General features: G+C 38.9%; 1 pseudogene; it reads right to left on the bottom strand.

The window, feature by feature from the left end:
• Positions 1-6,213: 6,213 nt before the first annotated feature.
• The window catches only part of LOC105502738, a 36,080-nt pseudogene continuing 30,166 nt past the window's right edge, over positions 6,214-12,127 (bottom strand).

Below are 12,127 nucleotides of genomic sequence, written 5' to 3'. Positions count from 1 at the left end.
TTTATTAATTACAAATTGGAAAGGAGTAATTTTATAGTAGAGAAGCTTAGCAGATGCCATCTTAATCAAGGAATAAAAGTGAACATCTTTAGTAATGAGATAAACGAAAAGGTGTCCTACCTGATAAGATGCAAGGAAACGAACACAGCATACCTTTTGTAATATCTCTGTGAAAGATGCATAACCTATTCTAGTCATGAGAAAACATACAAATGCAAACTAAGAAGCAATTTACAAAATATCTTGTCTGTAGTCTGCAAAGTATCAAAGTTGTATACGTTAAGGAAAGACTAAGGACTGAAGAACAGTTTTGTTCTGAAATGAATTATAGAGACATGATAGCTAAATGCAATGTAAGTTTCTGAACTGAATACTTATGCAGTAGAAATCATTTTTAGAACAACTGGTGAACTTGAATGAGGTCTGAAGATGAGAGAGTAGTGATATATCAATTTAAACTTCCTGATTTTGAGGTTTGTATCATGGTTAAGCAGGACATGTCTTTGTGGGTAGATAATGCACACTAATGTATTCAGAGGTGAAGGGGCATCAGGACAGCCACTTACTCTGAGATGATTCAGGAAATATAAAGCTTTTCCAACTCTTCTGTAAGTTTTCAATTTCTTTCTTTCTTTTAAGACACCCAGGCTAGAGTGTCACCCAGGCTAGAGTGCAGTTGGTACAATCATGGCTCACTGCAACCTCTGCTTCCTGGGCTCAAGCCATCCTCCTGCCTCAGCCTCCTGAGTAGCTAGGACCACAGGCACGCACCACCATGCTCAGCTAATTTTTAATTTTTGTGCTTTTTGTAGAGACGTGGTTTGACCATGTTGCCCGGGCTGGTCTTGAACTCCTGGGCTCAAGTGATTCACCCACCTTAGCCTCCCAAAGTGCTATGATTTGCATGGGTCCAGCCTGCAATATTTTTTCAAAATATAAATATGAAAAAGTCACTGTGAGATTATTTCAGAGTCACAGGCTGGTGAGGTCTAAAATTCTTGATAACTCAGAATTCCCCTTATTTAACTTGAAACAAGGTGAAATTTCCAAAAGTAATCACACATATATAGTCACCCCATTTCCATGCTCTTCTTGTAATGTGACTTCTTGTAATCCAACTTAAAGATGAGGGTGTGTTACTCTCCTAAATATTGGGAAGCGGCTTGACTTTGCTTACCAGTGAAGTGAAATGGAAATGCAGTCACATCCTTTGAAGTCTAGGGTACAGTCTCTACCTGGCTTCTTTCCATCTCAAGACTTTTGTCCTCAGAACCCAACATCATGTCGAGATGTTCAGGCTGCATGGGGAAAACCATGTGTGCATATTCTGGCCAAGAGTTCCAGTGAGGCTTCCACTCAACATCAGCACAAATCATCAGATGCATGTGAGCAAGCCCTTAGATGATTGCAGCTCCAAGCGTTTGAATTTTCCAACTGAGGCCTCAGATACCATGCTGCTTGGGATGAAAAAAACCATCGTGGGTTGGGTGCAGTGGCTCAAGCTTATAATCCCAGCACTTTGGGAGGCCGAGGCAGGTGAATCACCAGAGGTGGAGAGATCAAGACCATTCTGGCCAACACGGTGAAACCTGGTCTCTACTAAAAATACAAAAATTAGCTGGACATGGTGGCACGTGCCTGTAGTTCCAGCTACTCAGGAGGCTGAGGCAGGAGAATCGCTTGAACCCGTGAGGCAGAGGTTGCGATGAGCTGAGATTGTGCCACTGCATTCCAGCCTGGGTGACAGAGTGAGACTCCATCTCAGAAAAAAAAGGAAAAAAAAAAAAAAATCATCATGAGAGACTTCCAGTTTTAGCTCCAACATATACAGAGCCTGGAAGTTGTTACTCCAGCCTTCAAAACAAGGAAAAGCTGGACAAACAAAATCAGTGATTTTTTTTTTTTTAGTTCCATTATAGAACGGAATTTGTAGGACAAACTGCCACAATAAAATCTGGAGAGTAGGCAAATCCAGAAATTCACAGCCAAGACCTGCTTACTTGGACCTGAATCCACTGAAGTAATTAACTTGTTAAAACACTTAAATGGTAATTTTGATGAGTTGCTGGAGGCTGAGTGTGGACTAGCATGGGAGTGAGATACACCTGGGGGTTGAACTGTGAAGGGCCTCCATGTTTTCATGAGGGTACCCACAGGAATCCCACCAAGTTCTCATGGTGAAGTTCTGAGAAAGATATCCCTGTGGCTCTGGCAGGGGGAGGGGATGAGTAATCCTTGTGAAGTGTGTCCAGAAACAAAGGTCTGCTCTCCATGTGGAAAGGCTTTACCAGACTCCTATGAGAGGGCTGTGGGAGAAGGATGTTCCTCTAACTTGAGTCCCTTCTAGTTGTCCTTTTTCACCTAAAGCTATACAAGATGAAACACTTGTGAAGATCACAGTCCTGAAACACAGGCCCACTAAAATGCTGAGATTTAAAGATTATAAAACGCGTCCCTTTCCCCATACTTTACTACATACCACAGGGCTCCAGTAATAACAGTGGATCACAGGTGAAAGAGCTGCAAGGCACAGACTCTCTCTAACGAGGAGCAGTTATGGAAGCACAAAGTAAAGATGGGAGACAAAGGCAAGAATGCCAGAGAACTTGAAGCCTCTGGCACACGGAAAGGTGAGAGAAAACAGCCGGAAGTGATAAAGCAAACGTCAAAACCAGATTTGGATATGACATAGAGTTTGAGATTACCAGGTGAGAAATTTAAAATAGCTAAAATTAATATGTTAAGGGAGAAAGGTAGACAACATGCAAGAACAGATGGGTAATGTCAGTAGAGAGATGGAAAGTCTAAGAAAAGAATCAAATGGAAATACTATAAATAAAATACACTGTAACAGAAATGAAGATTGTCTTTGATAGGCTCAACAGTAAACACAACATATCGGTGAGCTTGAAGAGAGTCAGTGAGTTTGAAGCGAATCAGTGAGCTTGAAGATAGGTAAATAGAAACTTCCCAAACCAAAATGCAGAGAGAAAAAATGAAGAACAAGCAAACAGAATAGAACAAAACACACAAAAAAGAATATCTAAGAACTGGGGAGGGGGCAATATGTTTTTAAATTTTTTCTTTTTGGTAATTTCAAAATATGTAGCATAACAATAGATCCTCAAAGAATACTGAGCAGAACAAATTGCAGTAAAACTACCCCTAAGAATATGCTATGGTTTGTAAGAAGTTCAGGTGTTGTAAACTAATCCTCAACACAACAGTGTTGAGACATGGGATCTTCAGGAGGTGATTAGGTCGTGAGGGCATTAGGCTGTGCCCTCATGAATGGATTAATGTCATTATTGAGAATGGGTTACTTATCCTGAGTGGGTTTCCTTTTAGAATAAATTCAGCTTCCTTCTCCTCCTCTTCCTCCTCTGAACCTTTCTCTCAAGCTCTATTACTCTCTCTCATCCATGTGATGCCTTTTGCCGTGTTGTGATGCAGCAAGAAGGTCTTCACCAGGTGCACCCCCTTGGCCTTAGATTTCCCAGCCTCCAGAACTGTGAGACAAATTAATGTCTGCTCATTATAGATTACTGAGTCTCAGGTATTCTGTAATAGCAGCACAAAATGGTCTAAGACAGAATATTATATTCAAATGGCAGAAAAACAAAGAGAAAATCTTGAAAGAGTCAAAGGAAAAAAAAAGCCACTTTACCTGTGGAAGAACAAAAAATTACAACAAGCTTATTTTCAGAAGATATGTATATTAGTTTCCCATTGCTGTTGTAACAAATTCACAAACTTGGTGGCTTAAACAACACAAATTTGTTATTTTCCAGTTCTGGATGTCATAAGTGCAAAATCAGTCTCAGTGACTAAAATTAAGGTGTAGGGAAACTCTGTGTTCCTTCTGGAGGCTCTAAGAAGAGAATCTGTTTCCTTATCTTTTTTAATTTCTAGAGGCTGCCTGCATTACTTGGCTCACAGTCTGCTTCCTCCTTGTCAGCTGAGTCCTTCTCATGCTGCCATCTCTCTGGTTTGCTCTCTCTGCCTATATTACCCATTTATAAGAACCTTTGCTTTCATATTGGCTTACCTAGATAATCCAGGATAATCTCCTCATCTGGAGGTCAGGTGATTACCAAACCTAATTTCATCTTCAACCTTAATTCTTTTCCATTTAACCTAACATATTCGTAGAAGAAAACAGAAGGTAAACAGATCGGAAAAGAAAAAATTAAACTGTTCACAGTGACATAATTGTCTATACAGGAAATCTCAAGGAATTGACAAAAAGTTCTTGGAACTAATAGGTGAGTGTTGCAAGGTGACAGGATGCAAGGTGAATACACAAAAGTTAATTGCTTTGCAATATACCAGCAGTGAACAATTAAAATTTGAAGTTAAAAACATCATTTACAATAGCACTCAAAACATGGAATAGGTATAAATCTAACAAAATATGTACATGACCTCTATGCGGTAAATTACAATGCACTGATGAAAAACATCAAAGAAGATCTAGGTAAATGGAGAAATATTCCATGTTCATGGATCGGAAGATTCCATATCATTAAGATGTTATTTCTTATTAGCTTAATCTATAGATTCAACAAAATCCCAGCAAGTATTTTGTAGATACCAACAAATTTTGAAATTTATGTGGAAAGGGAAAAAACAGAATAGTTAACCCTATACTGAAGAAAAAAAAAGCACCTGTTGATCAATCAAAGCTGTGTATTAAGCCTACTGCACTAAGGGAGAGAAACCTTGACAAAGTCTTTCTAGGTCTCAGAACCTAGCGGTTCAGAGGAGGTCAGAAGGATATTTATAGGGCTTGGGGCTATGGGATCAAGTGGTTTGAGAAGAGTCTTTCAGTAAAGGGAGACTGAGATTGCGGAATCTGTGGTATGTTGATTTAGGTCTAGTGGAAATGTAAGGCATTCTTATATGTCAAGAAATTCTTGTCGGATAAGTAATTTTTTGATAATTGTTTACTCAGGGGAGCAATCTGTTGTCCTGAGAAGGAGGTTGTTTGTCCAGTTAAGCAACTATTTGTTCAGATAAATTGATTTTCAATACTTTTCTGAAGCAAGCAGTGAAATTATTTACTGGTTTATTTAAGTCACCTTGACCAAGGTGGCATTCAGCTTCAGTTCTGCTAGTTAAGCTCTGTGGACACAGGTGGTCATAGTTCTCACCATGACCCATTTGTCAGTCTCCTTTGTGACCTCTGACTCCTGGGTTGATGTGTGAGGTCTATTTTTGATACATTCTTATCAAGACATAGAGCTTAACTCCTCAAAATAACATACTCACACAAAAGCATTAATACTCAGCAATTCAGAATACTTTCTGAAGGTGTCAGAGGGTTTTTCAGGGAAGAATGATTATCAGTATTCCAGAGATTTTCTTTTTCCAAAGGTCTACCTCAGCTGCGCCATCATGGAGAGGGGAGATTTTTCTCTTTCCTCTACACAGTACCAATTTCTTTTCCTTTCCACAATTTCCTTCCAAGAACTTCCGATTCTTCACTCTTATTATCCAGAGTAGCTTCCTCTCTTCCTTTGAAGATTTGACTGGAATGGAATTCTTTCCCTGGGGCTCAGTTTCCAGCATAAGTTTATCAAATCACTTCCCACAAAGCCAGTCTTCCCCATACAAAATCCTTGCTACTAGAAAGAATACTTTTTTTTTTTTTTAGTTTATTAGCTTTCACATTTTTCATGATAATTTTATGTGTTAGACATTATCACACAGTTACTAAATGGATAATTGATTGAAAGAATTGGAGAGGGTTGAGAAATCTTGATTTGTCTGTAACGTAATCAGCATCTGAGTGCTCTGGGAGAAAATACAAGGCCAGAAGTGTCTTATCCTTTTCTGTTTACCTGAAATGAGAATCTGGCTGCTCCATGACAGGGCTTCTTTTGGGCAGATGGTGATGAAGGATCAAAGGTGAAAGTGCCATCACCATCTGAGCTGCATTTTATATGCATTCTATTTAATCTTCACAACAATCTTATCAATGAGGCTTGGAAACTACAAATAACATTCCTAAAGTTTTGCAGCTGAAGAGATCTGAGTCTAACTGAATCCTGAACAAGAGTTGTTAAGTACAGCACATGCTCACTAGTTGCTCATTAGCACAATTTTATAGTAGCCTATTACACATCGTTGGGGGTGGTCATACCCAAGCTTCTTTTTTTCCTTGGAAAGCAATAGTTTTTTTTTATACGTCCGCAAATATTAACTCGGTAATTACAACAAACACTGAGTAATCTCAATGCTGTTTATCTGGAGGACGGTCTGGGGGGTCACAATGAATTATTTCTTCTTGAAGCTTTTCCTTCTCCTAAATCTCATAATGACTCTTGACCATATTTCTGTCTTTTCAATGACTGTGGCTTCTACTCAAACAAGATCCTTTCTGGGGAGTGGCTTGTCCAACAGCGTGAAGTTGTCTGCCCCAACCAGTAGGACCTTCTCCAGTAGAATTCTCTCTCCACATGCAAGGTCTAGTTCATTTCCAATTAAGATAAGATCTTCAGAGGTCACCTTCAACTGGTGGCTGGCAAAATGCACCATGGGAAAAAGCCTGCCATACTGCCCCACGGCGATGTAAAGTTACATCAGAGAATCATTGACATCTTGGTTACAGCCACCCCCAAGGATGTGTAATAGGTTAGTGTAAAATTATACTCATGAGTAACTAGTGAGCATGTGCTGTACTTGTCTGGGTTTCAGTTAGACTTAGATCTCTTTAGCTGTAAAACTTTAGCAATGTTATTTATAGTCTCCAAGTCTCATTTATAAGACTGTTGGTAAAGATTAAATAAAATGCATATAAAATGCTTAGAAGAGAGACAATGCTCTGTAAATGCCTATTATTATTATTATTGTGATTTTTGTTGAATAAATCAATGAATCATTGTCATTAGCTTCATCATTCTGGCAAGTTCTGTTTAGTTTTTCTGGGTCTGAAAAATTTTCCATTTCTAGAAGCACCGAGAGAGGAAGCAAGTTGCAAAAGAAGTCAGTAAGTCAGAATCCCTTGATTATGTTTAGTTTAACTGTGTTTTCTTTGGCATGGTGCACTGTTACTTAGGCTCCAGTGTAGATTTTGTGAGGCCTTACATCTTAGGAACATCAGGGCGATGATCTGAGGTGCATAGGGCTTGCAAAACTGATCTAGCCTCAGGAATTTGGTCACAAAAGGGCAGAGTACCCTGGCGGTTGGTGAGAGACTGTGGTGTGGCAGTTTTGAGGAGAAAGGGTGGGAGCATCTAGACTGTGATCCAAATCTTGGAGACAGGGGTGGTGAGTGTGATTTTGAGGAATCCATCTATAAAAGACGAGACCACCACTGGTGAGGGGGGGTCCCCATGGCGGCATCTAGTCCTTTTGAGTAAGCACTGACAGAAGGGCGATGAGGATATGGGTACCGACCAGTATACCTGCTCAAATGCACTGAAACAGCTTGAGAAGAGGAAAGGGCAGGAAGTTCTGGGGCTCGAGAGGTCCAAACAGCATCAGACTCTTTTCTGTTGCATCAGGTCCCTGCTAAACTGCGGTGGATGTAAACTGATATGACTTGCTATGGGCCCTGCCCATATCATCAGTATTTGCTCAGGACCTGGGGAAAAGGGGTTTGAGCAGGCTGAGACTGCAACCATAGAGAGCTGGGAAAATAAAATATAGGGGCCTGATGATATGCTTTAGATAGGAAAAGATACACAAATTGTGAAAAGGTTTGTAAGAAGTCCAAATGAATCAGTGTTCACGTTTGGATAAACACTCTATTTGGTTGAGGTTATGATTTTTAGAGGGCAATTGCTTTTCAGAAATACCAAGTATTTTTGGAGATTTGACACTGTCACTCATCAGCTATGTGACTTTGATTTACTCAGGATCAAATGACATAATATTTGTGACTCTGAATGGCAAAGTTCTATGTAAATGTGAGCTATGACACTAACGTAGTTTCTGGAAGGAGCCTTGTAATATTCTGGGTGCCAGATTCATGAATTTTAGGAGATAATGAAATGTAGTAGATTTTTCTATTTCTTAAACTTCTCTGATGTGTAAATAATCAATTAAGATCTAATTTCATGAATTTAAATCTTGTTAGTGCTTATTCTCAAATACTGCCTTCAGAAGGATTTTGTGGTTCATCTTAAGATTTTGTAGTGGGATTGTTTTGAATTTTTAACTCAGTTTTTCCTCTGTATTTGTTTGATCTTAGACCATCCCTCCCATTGAAATAGGCCATTCTGTGCTAGTTGTCAAGAACTGATGTAACAATGGAAAATGGAGAAAAACTAGGTCTTCACTTTCAAAGGCCTAGGATGTTAAAAAATAAAAAAGACTTATGATGTAGACAAACAATTTAAGAGAAAGCATCCTGAGCTAGAGGAGCAAGTTCTACCTCAACCCTCAGATTAATCAAGAACTCCTCTGGCCAAAAATATTAGGGGAAATTGGAAATAAGGTGATGGGGGAGGAGAAATTGGGGAGCTCTCGGGTCACAAAGCTGGAACGGAGAGAATCATATGTCCCATAATGGAGTCCCTACCTGGAGGTCAACCAGCTTCTACTTGAGCAAAGTAACCATGCGTCACCTAGACTGACACAAACAGCATTATTCTAAGGGACATGTGCTTCCATTTTCACCAGAAGATTCTGGGAAACCACTTCTATTTCAGGCTGGAAAAATCTGTTCTTATCTCACCAAACACTAGTATATGATTTTGTTTTGTTTTTCTGTTTACATTTTAACAAATATAGTTGATACTCTTCTTATTCATTTACAGGTAGTAAAGAAAGGGAGAAAAATTTAGGTTGGTGGAGGAAAACAAATGAATCTTTGCATCTCATAAGATCTTACCTTGTGATTTAAAAAGAAGTACAAAGTGGAAAGAATGTCCCTGGAGCCTCACAAAAGTATACTCTGCGTATCCCACAGAATGGCATACACAGACAGTGGCTCAAAATTACCTTAATACAATTATGAATTTTACATGAAGTTTCCAGGAATTTATTCTGATTTACCAAGAATATTTCTTTCCAGGTGAAAATAACATCAGTAATTAATTACTGAGTGTTGCTAAGAGCTTTCTGGTGTCCAACATGATTTTTCAGTACTTTAGGTGCAGAATTATCTTAGATGTTGTAGTGAGGTCTCCAGAGCCCCCTGCCCGTGCCTCATGGGGATGTGGCAATTAAAAAAATGCACTTGCTCTTTAACCATACAAAAAAGTGATATTAATGATTCATGTCAAATGAACACTGAAATTTTTACCAGTTCATGTAATTTATACATACTGCTTTGGGTGCACCAAGACTTTAATTAGTATAGATAGAAAAAAAGAGGATTGGAATCAATAGCAAAATTATGGCTAGGAAAATGATTATGTCTGATAGAAGGTTTTATGGGCTGGAGTATGTTTTTGGTGGAATCCAACAGCAATGTTGATAAATCTGTCTCCTGTCATTGCATCCTGCTTGGAGACACCCACTAGCAGATGTTCAGATTCACCAAGGATTATTTGCACATCATTAATATTTAGGAAGGTGATCTAGCTGCTCTCTAAGAAGCACTAATTATCAACATATTCACTGGGGCTTATGCCACCTCAGCATGTTAATGTATTACTTCTGGGTCTTTGCAAATATGCTAATCCTTTTTGCTACTCAGGTTTCCTGAGGGCTTTGCATAAGCCACTAGAAAACTTTTTAAAATTAAGACATTGGCATCCATTAGTGAGCTAATAAAGACCCAGCAAATGAATGACCTATAATTTAGGCCTTCAGGTGCAGGGAAAAGGAGCCAATATTGTGTGTCACAGAACACTTTTTGAAAAAATGCTAAACACATATACTGTAGTGTTTCATGGTTGTGTGGGTGGTTCTACTTTATCTTAGATTGGTGAAGTGAGAGTTGTCTTTATTTTTGAAGAGCAGATGACATGAAATAAACAAAGAAGTAGCAGCAGAATAAGTTTCAAACAGGGGAAAGTGTAGTACGCTGAGTGAAGGAAAAGCAAACTTTTTTGTCCCTGAGTTGGGGGTACACAACCAGGCGTGTACCCTATGGGAAGAGCAAGAACAGGACCAATCAATTCAATGGAACTATTTCACCAGTCACTAACATAGCAATTGCCCAATTCAGTTTACTTACAATGTTTGGTCATTAGGGTATGTGTGGGTAAGCAAATTCCACTTTTATTCCTCTTTTTCAACCTCATGTGATTTTACAGCAAGGGTACTTGACCACAGAGACAGAATCTGTTTAACTACCTTGACACCATGCTGCTTCCAATAACTCAGGATATGTTTTTTTCCTTTGTAAGCTATTAGAAGACAAGGTCGAGGTACATTAAGTCCTGGTTAAACCATAGATTCAGTTTTTGTCCTAATGCATATGGGCTCATGAAAAGAATCCACCTTCAAACCTATTATTTATTCAGTGCTAAAATCCTATAGGGGTAATAAAGAAAGGGAGAAAAATTTAAGTTGGTGGAGGAAAACAAATGAATCTTTACATCTCATAAGATCTTACCTTGTGATTTAAAAAGAAGTACAAAGTGGAAAGAATGTCCCTGGAGACTCACAAAGGTATACTCTGTGTATCCCACAGGATGGCATACACAGGCAGTGGCTCAAAATTTCCTTAACACAGTTATGAATTTTACATGAAGTTTCAAGGAATTTATTCTGATTTACCAAGAATATTTCTTTCCAGGTGAAAATAACATCAGTAATTAATTATTGAGCCTTGCTAAGAGCTTTCCGGTGTCCAACATGATTTTTCAGTACTTTAGGTGGAGAATTATCTTAGATGTTGTAGTGAGGTCTCCAGAGGCCCCTGACTGTGCCCCATGGGGATGTGAACAATCGAGAAAAATTGAGGGAGGAATATTGTCTGCATATGTTGAACCAAAATAATTAATTCTAGGGAAGAGATTTTCAAGCAGGTAGGGAAGATGAAGCCTCCCCATTAACCTCCATTATAATTTGCCAGATGGGGATAAATACAGTACCTATAGGGCCATTGTATAAATTAAGATAAATTATGTGTGTAAGTTGCATGAGACATGGGGCAATTCTTCATTGCACAAAACTGTCTCATGCATTGCAGGAGTTCTAACCTCGTTGGATTCTCCACCCACAATATTCCAGTAGAACCTCTGAAATTATTGTGACAATCAAAGTTGCTCACAGTACATTTCCAAAATTACCTGGGGGTGGGGGGAGATGAATATCACCCACTCAGCCCTATGACCATTGGACTAATTGAATTTTATGGAACTTTCCACATCTGTGCATGCATGAAGCCATAACTTTGCAGCCTTGCTCTTCTCTGGTTTCTAATCAATGGTATATGATTAATCTTCCAAAGAGTTTGACAAGACCATTTCAAATATTATCAAATTAATATTTTTCTCTCATTGAGGGTACTATGTACAAGGCACTGAAAACACTGGGGTAACAAGAATCATGAATATGAGTAACTGATCTTGGGTGGGTTAGGGGCACCAGGAATTCTGGGTAATTGGGGTTTAGCTATTTTTGTTTTTAATCAGTAACTTTAGGGACTATCACTAGAGTAGAAAATGCTGAGTAACTGGAAAATGACATGTTGGAAACTCTGGCTCAGGAGTTAGGAAATCCCCACCGTCAGTTTCCTTAGGGTAATATACTGGGTTGAATTGGATGTAACTGAAGGGGCCAGACCTCATAGCCATATTAGTCTGCAAGTGTGACCATGTCTAGAAGACACCAGGACAATATAACACCAGCCAATTTAAGGAATAGCATCAGTGAAGACAGTTTGTCATAATGTAGTTAAAATCGATTATTGTTTCCCTGAGTTCTTTCTCTGCTTTAATTCCTGACTCAGGGTTACCAGAGGTAAGTCAGAAAACCCGTACTCAGAAGACACAGCAACCAAGAAGGGCACACCATGAATTACTGAACAAGCACCCCCAAAAATGTCCATATGACCTCCAAACAGTGGTCCTAACATCTGAGACTTTGCATCTTTCCAAAGACATCAAGTTATTAGATTGTTAACTGATGTGCATGTCAGACAGGAATGAACTGCTCATTTTATTCTGGTTTATTCTGGTTTGTTTTTTGTTTAAATGTCATTTTTCATCTTTTATTGATACGT

This window comes from Colobus angolensis, unplaced genomic scaffold, assembly GCF_000951035.1.
Source record: "Colobus angolensis palliatus isolate OR3802 unplaced genomic scaffold, Cang.pa_1.0 Scaffold80, whole genome shotgun sequence".
Lineage (NCBI taxonomy): Eukaryota > Metazoa > Chordata > Mammalia > Primates > Cercopithecidae > Colobus > Colobus angolensis.
Note: the sequence above shows the minus strand (reverse complement) of the source record. Positions and strands in the feature narration are given on the sequence as shown.